This window comes from Ammodytes marinus, assembly GCF_949987685.1.
Source record: "Ammodytes marinus genome assembly, chromosome: 23".
Lineage (NCBI taxonomy): Eukaryota > Metazoa > Chordata > Actinopteri > Uranoscopiformes > Ammodytidae > Ammodytes > Ammodytes marinus.
The window spans coordinates 15,858,979-15,872,789 of record NC_137227.1 but is presented as its reverse complement, the minus strand read 5'-3'; the positions used below and the strand labels follow the sequence as shown (position 1 = coordinate 15,872,789).

The 13,811-nt window shown below is 37.1% G+C and overlaps 4 long non-coding RNA genes across 4 annotated transcripts; all 4 read right to left on the bottom strand.

Annotated features, from left to right (window-relative positions):
- Nucleotides 1-2,959: 2,959 nt before the first annotated feature.
- On the bottom strand, nt 2,960-5,772 carry LOC307269133. Its single transcript, XR_013845485.1, has 4 exons — nt 5,551-5,772; nt 4,851-4,953; nt 4,451-4,634; nt 2,960-3,862 (listed from the first exon to the last, which is right to left on the bottom strand). It is a non-coding gene; the product is annotated as an uncharacterized lncRNA (long non-coding RNA).
- Nucleotides 5,773-6,085: 313 nt separating this feature from the next.
- Nucleotides 6,086-8,171, bottom strand: LOC307269290. Its single transcript, XR_013845497.1, has 4 exons — nt 8,026-8,171; nt 7,404-7,477; nt 7,111-7,294; nt 6,086-6,715 (listed from the first exon to the last, which is right to left on the bottom strand). It is a non-coding gene; the product is annotated as an uncharacterized lncRNA (long non-coding RNA).
- A 397-nt stretch (nt 8,172-8,568) lies between these two features.
- Nucleotides 8,569-10,666, bottom strand: LOC307269134. The gene is made up of 3 exons (XR_013845486.1): nt 10,524-10,666; nt 9,925-10,108; nt 8,569-9,278 (listed from the first exon to the last, which is right to left on the bottom strand). It is a non-coding gene; the product is annotated as an uncharacterized lncRNA (long non-coding RNA).
- Nucleotides 10,667-11,360: 694 nt separating this feature from the next.
- On the bottom strand, nt 11,361-13,476 carry LOC307269132. Its single transcript, XR_013845484.1, has 4 exons — nt 13,344-13,476; nt 12,944-13,036; nt 12,602-12,809; nt 11,361-12,323 (listed from the first exon to the last, which is right to left on the bottom strand). It is a non-coding gene; the product is annotated as an uncharacterized lncRNA (long non-coding RNA).
- Nucleotides 13,477-13,811: the final 335 nt, after the last annotated feature.

The window sequence follows — 13,811 nt, the reverse complement described above, 5'->3', positions numbered from 1 at the left end:
TGTTGACACAGTCCCATTCTTCTTTAAGGAAAGGTCTGTACCACATCATGCTCTTGTAACAGATTGGAAGTGAACAAATTGCATCTAAAAATATGTTCATAGGCTTCTCTCTTTTGCTTTGCTTGAACATTAAATAACTTTTAAATTCAACTCTGTTGTTTCTCTTCTACATCCTGTGAAATGCATTTCAATCTCTTCTAGATGCTCTACAGTGTTCATCTGCTATTTTCACATATTCTGTCTCGTACACAAAGACAAAAATAATGAACTGAAAGAGACAGAGGAATCTGTAGACCTGCAGCGGTCGGGGATAATCCTTTACCATTCTGGTGTACAAAAGTAATCCTTGTGTCCATTTGTATGTGCACCTGCATACCCATCTTACAGTGGACTACAGAATCGTAACACATTCACGAACATGGGACCGCCAAGCCAACAGTGGACATTTTTAAGTTCCCGTGTTGGTCATGCTTTACATAATGAAAATAAAATTATAAAACCCTCAATTTTTCTCAACTTTCGCCAAGAGGGGACCTGCACTGCCTCAGCTGGCTACAAGCGGAAAATGAAGGCAATGTAAGTAAGAATAAGGTGACGGCCTTCATATAAATCTTGATGGTAAATGATTTTGGATATCTTATTTGAAGAGGGACCCCTGCCTGGTAACATGGGTTCATAAGATGCTCTGATTAATGAAATTAGAAATTAAAACTGATTCATACCTTTTGAGAAGGTGGTTTCACTTAGCAAACAATATATGTGCTGTATTTGTCATTTGATATGAGTGGTTAGAAACAAATGTGAATTGAAAATGTGCCATAGCAATCGAGAAAACTCTAATACAGTTGTTGTGCAAGTAAACGCATTATTTCCTTATTGCTCCTTCAATGAACTGACCTGAAACAGATAACAGAAGTCCTTTGTAATAAGATAATAAAACCACGTGTGAAATTAGTTGTTAAAAATTAACAGGTCATCGTTAAACAACATAAAAGCAGAAAGAGGCAACATGGTTTGAGATACTTGAATACACTTTTGAAGATGAATTTTGCCATTGTTTGGTTTGTATTGCTGTTCTGTGGCATAACTTGGGCCCAGGATGATGGTAATGGTATAGAAACACAGTCAAATCCTATCGATCTCATGAGAGAGGTGTATGCTCTAAGAGACGAACTAGGAGCTGTGAAAACCAGGCTGGCAGACAGTGAAACCAGGCTATCGGTCAGTGAAACCAGGGTAACAAACAGTGAAACCGAGATTCTGGAACTCAGGAACAAAGGCAAGTTACATTTAAGAACTTTATTAATGAATCAATTTGGCATGTTGTCCTCAGAACGAACAACAAAAGATCAAAGTAGTGATAGAGTGTTTCTTCTGACAGAGAAGTCATAAATTATAGTTGCTGGAGGTGTTTATCAGTATGACCTAGAAACAACCAATGCTTTAGTCGTTAGTGGGGACTCAGAAAATACTTATATAATATAATGAATGTGATCCCTATTTTTTTCACACAGCAAGGACCCAGGTGATATTCAGTGCAGCAACAGGAGGAGGAGCTAACGACATTGGACCCTTCAACACCGACCGAACTTTGATCTACAGAAGAGTGCTTACAAACATCGGTGAGGCCTACAATCAATTCACAGGTAAACAGTCAACTACATCCTTACTTTTACATGAATATTATTGAAACTTATATTTATGGACAAAGGGTAAAATTATTCAATCACTGAGAATAATAAGCAAAAAAATTTAAATTATGACGAGAGTTTGCGTTGTTGTGTGTATGTGTAGCACTGGTGCATTTTGGTGGCATTTTCAGATTCAGTCTTAGTATTAGACCGGCAAACATTTTTGTCGAGTTAAAGTTGCTGAAAAGTCATTATATTTTAAGAGATTTTTAGTGATTACTGTAAAATTGTTGATACCATAAGACCTACACAGTATCAGTCAAAACCAATTCAAAGGTTTTTCTGATAATACCCTGTTGTTTTCACAGGTATCTTCGTGGCACCTGTTGCAGGTGTTTATTACTTTAGCTTCTTCTATCACGCTGGAGGAGCGAATTGGGCAGGGCTGCACCTTTACAAAAACAACCAGCTGATAGCCGTAACCGGTGATCACCCATCAAACTCTGATGGATCTGATAACGGAGGCAATGCCGTGTTCCTACAGCTACAGCGAGGAGACCATGTGTATGTGATCCTGCATGCAAATACACATGTGTGGGGAGGCAACTACCACACAACGTTTAGTGGTTCCTTGGTCTCTCAAATGTGAGATGTTATACACAGTATTCATGTATTGATCATTCTCAGATGATCTGAGAAGGATCAATACATAAATATGTCTATTACTAATTGTATTTTCTAATCTGATGAAACAGAAGACTATTGTTTATTGAATAAATAGTCTGAAAATGTGACAGTCTTTTCAGTGACTGTTTCATTGAGTTATTCATGTCTTCACCCTAAAATCTTGTTCCATGAGTATTTCCAAAATGTGTTGTTATAAATCAATGAAACTCATCAATTGTGTGTACGCTTGTCTTTAAATGTCCAACTTTGGGGAAGTGAGGGCCGTCTCATTCCCATTCCTTTAACTTACTTCAACTGGAACATTATTCACTTTGCCCAATCTTGACGCAGTCTGCTCACTCATGTTTCGATAAGCAAATATCAGCACCACGTCATGCTCTTGTGCCCAAATGGAAGTGAAAATAATGCGGCTTTGCATCTAAATATATGTTCATTGTCTTCTCTGTTTTGCATTGTCTGATTATTAAATAACATTTCAATTCAACTCTGTTTTGTTTCAATCTTTGGTAGATGCTCTACACCGTGTTCCTCTGCTAGTTTCACATTTTTCTCTGTCTTACACAAAGACAAAAATAATGCGCTTTATGACAACATAAAAACAATGTTTTAATACAGTTACAGGCTATAAATGCTGTGAAGATCAGTTTGAATAGAAGTGGATTATACAAAGAAACTATAGCATGAATTGGATTCAAGGGGAAAAATAGTTATTTAACGGTTCGATATTGACAATCAATAAAAGGATCAATAAACCATTATTTGTAACAATGTGTATAAGAAAAAAAAATCTTGCTGAGCATGTAAATATCAGTTATAGTGCAAAATATATTTAATATTAAAGAGCCACTAACTGTTTCGTATTACACATTACATTACATAAAAAAAAAGAAATTGTGCAAAAAATTGGAATACAAATGGAAGTATAAAATGTGGTCAAGTTACTTTCAGTTTAAACTTAAAACTAGCTGAAAACAAACTGTTTGGTAAGCGTACATTTTTTGTGGAAGATGTAAATAAGCTAACAGCGTTAACTTATGTTACAGTAGAACATATATTTAATACAACAGATTTTAATTTGGGAAAATGAATTTTAATTTAGTTCACATCATCTCATCAAAAACTAGTTGGAGCAGAAGCAGAATCAAAGATGGCTTTTTATTTTTCATAAGCAGCTTCATGGTGTCAGGGAGTATTTCGCCTGACAGCTGGAATCAACTGAAAATTGACTCTCCAAATATGTGGGTTAGTTTGGAGCTCACTGGCAGGGTATATTGGTCGGTTTTTCTTTTCGGTATCTCTCATAATGGACAGGGAGGCGTATGTTATTTACGTTATCACAGCCTACAATCACATAGCCATTGCGTCGTTTAATACTCGCTGCATTGTTGCTTACATCGTATACCATCATTTTTTCGACACTGATGCACAAGTTGTCTCTCAGAAGCCGGCCAGCTATACCACAGATCCTCTGGATATCTTGTTCAGGAGCATAGATGAAGGACTGCACATAAGTTCTATCCCAGAGGCCATTTTCCTTCAGGAACCTGTGAAATGAGATGAATGTTAAACTGCATTAGTATAGACACTGTTTGAGTTCAACTACTTTTAGCTGTCATGATGTTATATGAAACTGCTAATAATAAAGTTTTCAAACCTACAGATTGTTCAATGCGGTCCAGTTAGTATTAGTTCGGTTGACTTGAGCGAAAAACAAACCAGAGTCAGATTCAACTGGACTAAACAGTGCAGGGTTGATGTGGCTTTCATTTTATCATCATATCTTTATCGTTTTGTTCTTTAATGAACAAACTAGCATGAGTTTGGTTAATTGTGTGGATTTTTCAAACTTCTCATCAAGGATGTGTTTGTTGACAAAATCATTATCTGTCCTCACATTCAACTGACAGGGCTTTTTGGCTCCACGGCTTTCAGCCCCCGCCTGAACAGTGGTTACAGGAAACATGTTATTAAAGCAGTAGTGCGATGTTAAAAACATTGAGCAACTTTCTCCATTTCACTGTCATGAATGTATTTGAAATATTGAACACTCAACTGACGCAGTAGAGTGGTGGTCAAAGTATGCATCGCTGTAATGCATAATATCTATCTTATTGAGGGCGACTTCAACTCACCTTTTCCATCCTTTTTTAGTTGTGGGAACATTCTCCGGTTTCCGGATGATGTGTCTTTTAGCAAATGTGTCGTATGCATTGTTGTCAGAGATCTTCACACAAGGCTGATCATTGGGAGGGACATTCGACTTCCAATAAACGTGAACAAGAGCGATGATGATCACGAGAAAGACTTTCATCTGGTCTAGACAAAGAGAAGGAAGCAGAGTTTTTCAGCATGTTAATAAAAAATAGCATGAGATAAAGGCCCCCTAATGGGAAATTCATTTTTGTTTCAAATGTGGTAGTGTTACTTTTATATATACACACACACACACACACACACACACAGACGCATGAATGCACGCAGGCGCACGCACACACACACACACTACACACACACACACACACACACACACACCTGTTTGTGGAGGACTCATGCTTCTTCCTCAGTGTTTGTGAGTCGAGCTCCGAGAGGTTTGATCAGTCAGGACACGGAAGAAGGGGGAGGAGACTGTAGAATCCTGAAATGAAATGTTATTTAATGTGTTGACTGTCTTTATGCAACCTAATGTTAATTTATTCTATATATATATACACACACGCACACACACGCACGCACGTGCATACACACACACACACACACACACACACACACACACACACACACACACACACACACACACACACACACACACACACACACACACACACACACACAGGTTGTATCTTAATCACTTCTGGGGACATTACATAGACTGACATTCATTTAAGCCTAACCTAGGCCTAACTTGCCTAACCCCAACTCTAACCTTAACCTAAGTGTACCCTCACCTTAAAGAAAGTCTTCACCCTAAAAATAACAATATTATGTCATGGGGTCTTCCATTTTGTCCCCAAAAGGAAGGTACGTCCCCACAATATCAATGTCTAAACAGAAAAATGTCCCCGAAACATTAGTAATACCAACACACACACACACACAGGATTTTTATATTTAGTCTCTATTTAACATTAAACCAACCAACTGACATATAGTAAGTCATATAAAAGACAAAAACTGGATTGTAATAATATAATAAAACACATATTATTTGTCAGTGATGAGGATGTTTTCTCACCTGATCAGCTGTTGTTCTGTTATTGTTGTCCGTCTGGAGAGGATCGATAGCAACTGATGATAAGTCTTTACTAGAAGTCCAAACATTTGTCTCTCTTCTTAAACCTTCTAACCATTGATCCAACCAATCACTTTAAATAAATAACATGAACAGCCAATCGAAGTACTGAAAATTCTCCTCTTACTATATATGTCTAGTATGACTTCCAGTTAATGAGTGCAGGTTAATGGGTAGTATTCATACCTACGCCTATTAACAGTATGTGAATGAGGGAGTGCCTTTTTGAGGTGCACGTTGCTGACACCTCATTCAGGTAAAGTTACATTCCAATCAGTGGTGTGTTACATTGATAGCTTTAATTATTTTTTGGATCACAATGCCAAAATGTGCTGGAGAACCAAAGCCAATGTAATGTATATCTCAAAATGGCTGAAAACTCTTTAATGATGCACAGTTTAGTGCATATTCTCTGATTGCATTACTACAAGTGTATCGCGTACAGTTCACATTTGAGTCATTTGAGTCTACAGTGGATTTAAAATGTTTATTGAAGCACGTTTAAGACGTTTAATTGGAAGTATGCAATGCAAAACAAGCAGAACTACAATACAGTTACATGAAAGATGTGATGCTAAGGAAAATAAGCTAACAACGTAAACTTATGAACATATATTTATTCTCTTTATTATCCCCAGGAGAATTGAATTTGGAAAAAAATATTATTATTTAGTACACATCATCACATCAACTCATATAAAAAAGTGTTGGAGCAGAAGCAGAATCAAAGATGAACAGAGAGAATTTGCGGCTTTTTATTTTCATAAGCAGCTTCATGGTGTCAGGGAGTATTTAGCCTGACAGATGGAATCAACTGCAGGGGACATTGGTCGGTGTATCTTTATCGTCTTTCTCATAATGGACAGGGAGGCATCTGTTAGTTTCTTTTACAGTATCACAGGCTACAATCACAGGGTGACTTCTAGGGGTAACACTCTCTATACTGATCTTTAGCCTTACATGGTGTACCGTCATTTTTTTGGTGCTGATGCACAAGTTATCTTTCACTTGCTGGCCATCTCCACGACAGATCCTCTGGACATCTTGTTCTGGAGCTTCGATGAAGGACTGATCAGTTCTGCCCCAGAGGTTTCTTTTCTTCAGGTATCTGTGAAATGAGATCAATGTTTAACTGCATAGTATAGACACTGTTTTTGTTCAACTACTTTTATCTGTCATGATGTTATATGTACCTGCTACTAATAATGTTTTCAAACCTACAAATTGTTCAATGCAGTCCAGTTGTTTTTACTTATTGGTTGACTTGAGCGAAAAATGAACCAGTCAGATTTAACTGTACTTAATAGTGCAGGATTGATGTGGCTTTAATTGTATCATTGTATTCTTTAAAAAACATCGAGCAACTATTTCACTGTCATGAATTAATTTGAAAATCTCTAACACTCAACTGACACAGTACAAAAATAAAATCAAAAAATGCGGTCAAAGTATGCATTGCTGTAACGCATTATCTCCATCTCATTGAGGGCGACTTCAACTCACCTTTGCCATCCTTCATTAGTTGTGGGAGCATCCCCCTGAAGGATGTGTTTACGAGCAAATGTTTTGTATGCATTGCTGTCATCGTTATTCATACAAGGACGATTATTGTGAGGCACATTCTGCTTCCAATAAACGAGGACAAGAGCGACCGTGACGGTGATCACGAGAAAGACTTTCATCTGGTCTAGACATAGAGAAGGAATGAGAGTTTTTCAGCATGTTAATACAAATAGCATGAGATAAGATAATTTTTGTTTCAAATGTGTTTGTGTTACATTTACACACAAACCCACTCGTTTGTGGAGAACTCATGCTTCTTCCTCGTGGCAGCAGATAGTAACCAGAGATAGTGTTTGTGAGTCGGGCCCTGAGACGTTTGATCAGACAGGACACGGAAGAAGGGGGAGGAGACTCTGTTATTTATTGTGTCGACTGTCTTTATGTACCCTAACGTTATTTTATTCAGACAGAGAGACAGACACACTCACACACACACACACACACACACACACACACACACACACACACACACACGCAGGTTGTGTCTTAATCACTTCTGGGGACATAACATAGACTTACATTAATTTCCTGGAGACTTGCCCTAACAATAACCACTACTTTCCTAACCCTAAACCTAACATTAACCTAAGTGTACCCTCACCTTAAAGCAAGTCTTCACCCGAATATCAGTGTTTAAACAGAAACATTTCCACAAAACATGAGTAATACCAGCCCACACACACACACACACACAAAGGATGTTTATATTTAGTCTCGATTTAACATCTATAAATAAACAGAAATGTACATTACAAAGCTATCCAACTGAAATATAGTGAGTCATATAAAATACAAAAACTGTATTGTAATAATATAATAAAACACATATTGTCAGTGAATTGGTTGTTTTCTCACCTGATCAGCTGTTGTTCTGTTATTGTTGTTCGTCTGGAGAGGATCGATAGCAACTGATGATAAGTCTTTACTGGAACTCCAAAAATATCACTTCTTAAACCTCCAAACCATTGATCCCAACCAATCACTTTTAAACAAAGATATGAACAGCCGAGTGTAATGGGAATGTTTTTAACACCAACGCCTAGTTCTGTGAACAAGGAAATGCCTTTTTGTGGTGAACGTTGTTGTAACCTCATTCAAGAAAAGTTGCATTCCATCAGTGGTGTTGATAGCTTTATTTATTTTTTGGATCACGATGCCAAAATGTGCTGCAAAACCAAAGCCAATGTCTATCTCAAAGCGGCTGAAAACCTTTTAAAGATGTAGAGTTTAGTGCATATTCTCTGATTGCATTACTACAAGTGTCATCATATACAGTTCACATTGAGTCATTTGAGTCTACAATAATTTTGAGATGTTTGTGCAGGTTTAAGACATTTATTTATTTATTTTGAAGTACGCATTGCAAAATATTGCATACTTCAATAACAGTTACAGGCTTTTAATGTGGGGAAGATCAGTTTGAATACAAGTGGATTATACAGAGAAAACTATAGCATGAATTGGACTCAAGTGCAAAAATTATTTTTAACAGTTCAATAGAGACAACAAATTAATGGATCAATAAACCGTTATTTGTAACAATGTGTTTATCAAATAAAAGAGCTCTAGCTGAACATGTAAATATCAGGCACAGGTGAAAATATGTTTAATATAAGAGTGCCAAAACTGAAAGAAAGTCGCCATCCATCAACCCAAACTTTAACCATGCTCGTCTCACAGTGTTGTCTGACCAGGCTCAAAGATGTTACAGAAAGAGCATAAAGCAGCTCAAGTACAATATCAAAATACCACATTTTATATGATTTTACGAATGCAATTAAGCTGAGCTTGACAGAGGACGGCAGATTTCAGCTCCTTTGGTTGGACCACTGTTGCTGCTCCCTTCAAAATGGACGGGAAAGCAGCCATTGCCAATTTCATCACAAGCCACGATCACATGTACTAGGGTAGTTAACAGATTATTGATTGTGCACTTCTTCGTATCAGTGACTGTGACCTCATATACCCACATCTTTGCATTACTGATGCACAAGTTACCACTGGTGCGCTTGCCATGGTAATTGCAGATCAGCTTTACATTGTCCTCATCCGTCTGCTTGAAGAAGGTTTGCCGTGCGCTGTCGCACAGTCCGTTATCTCTCAGGTACCTGAGTATAGTAAAAAAAATTTGGTCATTATTGATTCAAAGTAGGATTTTAAATCACATATCAACAATACTACAAAGATTGCCTTTTTTCACCGGAGAAACATTGCTAGAGTCGGACCTTACCTTTCCATGGAAGATGCAAAAAAATGTATGCTTGCGTTCGTATTTTAATTTCTGGATTACTGCAATGCACTTCTCACTGGTTTACCAAAGAGCTTTAACAAAAAGCAGGTTGAGAGATCACATTACTCCAGTTTTAGCCTCACTTCACTGGCTCCCTGTAGCATTTAGGATTGATTTAAAAATGATTGTACTTATTATTATTATTATTATTATTATTATTATTATTATTATTATTATTATTATTATTATTATTATTATTATTATTATTATTATTATTATTATTATTATTATTATTATTATCAATGAGATCAATGAAAAGTAATAGGCATTAATCAACTGCAACACCACCAGTATATAAGTCTTATGAGACTTTGGAAACATGTTAATAAAGCGGTAGTGCGATATTATAAACATTGAGCAACACAACAACTGACACAGTAAAAAAAGAAAATCAAAAAATGCAGTCAAAGTATCCATCTCTGTAATGCATTATCTCTATCTTATTGAGGGCGACTTCAACTCACCTTTGCCATTCTTCTTCAGTTGTGGGAACAGACTCCTGAAGGATGTGTTTACCTGCAAATCTGTCGTACGCATTGATGTCAGATTTATTCTTACAAGGCTCATCATTGTGAGGCACATTCCGCTTCCAATAAACGAGGGCAAGAGCGAGGATGATGGCGATCCAAAGATATTGTTTCATCTCGTCTAGAGTCAGAGAAGGAATGAGAGTTTTTCAACACAAAGTAAAGTAAGAGATAAAGGCCCCCTTATGGTGAACACACACACACACACACACACACACACACACACACACACACACACACACACACACACACACACACACACACACACACACACACACACACACACACACACACACAGAGGCCCAATATACACACTCGCTCAAACTGGTGGATTTTTATATTTATTCTCTATTCAACATCTAACTTCATGATTTTATTGCGGAGCACTTTGTGACATCTGATCTACAAATTAACTTAAATGTACATTACTAAACTAACCAACTGACATATAGTAAATCATATAAAAGACAAAAACTGGATTGTATTTATGTAATAAAAACACATATTATTTGTCAGTGAATTGGTTGTTTTCTCACCTGATCAGCTGTTGTTCTGTTATTGTTGTCCGTCTGGAGAGGATCGATAGCAACTGATGCTCAAGTCTTTACTAGAAGTCCAAAAATATCACTTATTAAACCTCCAAACCATTGATCCCAACCACTTGAATAAAGCAAAGATATGAACAGCCAAGTGTAATGGGCTAAGGGGTAAACACCAACGCCTATTTCCGTGAACGAGGAAATGCCTTTTTGTGGTTAACGTTGCTGAAACCTCATTCAAGAAAAGTTGCATTCCATCAGTGTGTGTTACGTGATTTATTTATTTTTTGGATCAAGATGCCAAAATGTGCTGGAGAACGAAAGTCAATATACTGTATATCTAAAAATGGCTTAAAACTCTTTAACGATGCAGAGTTTAGTGCATATTGTCTAATTGCATTATTACAAGTGTCATCGTGTACGGTTCACATTGAGTCATTTGAGTCTAGAGTGGATTTGAAATGGTTATTGAAGCAGGTTTAAGACATTTATTTTGAAGTATGCAAGACAGAACAAGCAGAACGGTGGCGCTGCTCAGCGGCTGACACGCATGCGGGAGCTCTGAATGTTTGTTTGTTTGTTTTTTCTGTTTAAGATACGCAATCCTGTTGGTGTTAAATTCCCCTTGGGGCATTAAAGGTTTATATCTATCTAACTGCAATACAGTTTTATCAAAAATGTGATGCTGAGGAGATGTATGCCAACTTCAGGAATTGTATTTGACAACATAAAACACTATCTTAAAACAGTTACTTGCTTTAAATGTATATATAAAAATGAGAAAAATATTAATCTTATTATATTTGGATAACACAGAGAGAACAAAGGCATGAATTTGGAATCATCATGGAAAAGGATTTTTAACAGTTCAATATAGACAACCAATAAAATTATCAATAATGCGTTATTTTTAACAATGTGTATATAGAATAAAAAAATCTTAACATGTGAATATCAGGCGCAGCTGAAAATATGTTTAATATAAAAGAGACAAAACGGAAAGAAAGTCGACATCTATCAACCCAAACTTTAATCATGGGCATGTCACAGTGTTGTGGGACCACCAGGCTCAAAGATGTTACAGAGTATAAATCAGCTAGTAAAAAAGAGAAAAAATATAATTTTTTTTCAAATATATGAACTCGTTTTATACATTGTGCAGTAGATTAGACAGATATTGGCAGAACCACAGCAAATGTCATTAGCACTGTACATACTGTAAGAACCCCGTCAAGTGATGGGTCTACTGCTCTTTACAGAAGTAACATTTTGCATTGACAAATAATATGGTATGTTGAAGTACAATATCAAGATGCAAAAAAGGCTTTGTTCAGTTTGACAGAGGTTACTAGAAGTCACGCCAATAATCAGCTTCACAACTGGAATCTTACATCCACTAAACCTCTATAAACTTGGACTAGTTTAAACACTTAAGCGCACTAAGGGGCCGGGCGGCAGGTTCCTCTTCTGCCGTTTGGCAATTGGTCTTCGCTCCCTTGAAAATGGACCGGACGGCATAGGTTGACTCCAACTATTCTATCACAAGCCACGATCACATATCTTCGGTGTGTCTCTGGATTATCAATTGTGCACGTTGTCGTATCTGTGACTCTGACCTCATGTACCAGCATAGTTGCATTACTGATGCACAAGTTACCTGGGTTAGGCCTACCAGAAGGCGTGCGCTCGGGCATGCGCTCGCTATTACCATCGCAGATCAGCTCTACATCTCGAGCATCCCCCTGCTCGAAGAAGGTCTGCCGTGTTCTGTTGCAAAGACCATGGTTTCTCAGGTAGCTGAGTAATGAGATCAGTGTTTCAATTAAAAATTATAGACATTAATAAAGTGCAACACTACCAGTATATAAGTGTTATGAGACTTTGGAAACATATTAATAAAGCGGTAGTGCGACATTAAAAACATTGAGCAACTTTCTCTTTTGCACTGTTATTAATGTATATGAAATCTTGAACACTGAACTGGCACAGTAGAAAAAAATAATCAAAAAATGTGGTCAAAGTATGCATCGCTATAATGCATTACCTCTATGTAATTGAGGGCTATTTCAACTTACTTTTGCCATTGTTGTATATCTGCAGGAACATTCCCCTGAAGGATGTGTCTATTAGCAAATGTAGTGTATGCATTGGTGTTGTTGTTAGTCTGACAAGGCTCATCATTGTGAGGCCAAGGCTCATTCTGCTTCCGCTTAGCGAGGGCAATAGCGAGGATGACGGCAAAAGCGAGGATGACGGTGATGATGATACAGACTTTCCACTTGTCTAGACATAGAGAAGAAATTAATGTTCAGCATGTAAATTAAAAAAAAGTAAAGGATAAAGGCCCCCCCTACACACACACACACACACATAAAAACAAACAGGATTTTTGAAGTGATTTTAAACTTTCTACTCACTTTTTCCAAGCGTTCGGAGAATTTCTGTAAAGGATGTGTTTACGAACAAATGTGTTGTATGCATTGTTGTATGCGTACGTCCCCACAATATCACTGTGTAAACAGAAAAATGTCCCCACAACATGAGAAGTACCAACACACACAGACAGACAGACACACACACACACACAAACGATTTGGATTTTTACATGTTGTCTTTATTTAACATCTAACTTTATTATTTTATTGTGAAGTACTTTGTGACATCTGACTTGCATGACTTACTGTAGGTGATCTACAAATACACTTAAATGTTCATTACTAAACCAACCAACTGACATATAGTAAGTCATATAAAAACTGGATCCTAATAATATAATAAAACACATATTATTTGTCAGTGATGAGGATGTTTTCTCACCTGATCAGCTGTTGTTCTGTTATTGTTGTCCGTCTGGAGAGGATCGATAGCAACTGATGCTCAAGTCTTTACTAGAACTCCAAAAATATTTCTCTCTCTTCTTGAACCTCTTAACCATTGATCCCAACCAATCACTTTTAAACAAAGATATGAACAGCCGAGTGTAATGGGAATGTTTTAAACACCAACGCCTAGTTCTGTGAACGAGGAAATGCCTTTTTGTGGTGAACGTTGTTGTAACCTCATTCAAGAACAGTTTCATTCCAATCAGTGGTGTGTTATGTTGATAGATTTATTTATTTTTGATCACGATGCCAAAATGTGCTGCAAAACCAAAGCCAATGTCTATCTCAAAATGGCTGAAAACTCTTTAAAGATGTAGAGTTTAGTGCATATTCTCTGATTGCATTACCACAAGTGTATCGTGTACAGTTCACATTGAGTCATTTGAGTCTACAGTGGATTTAA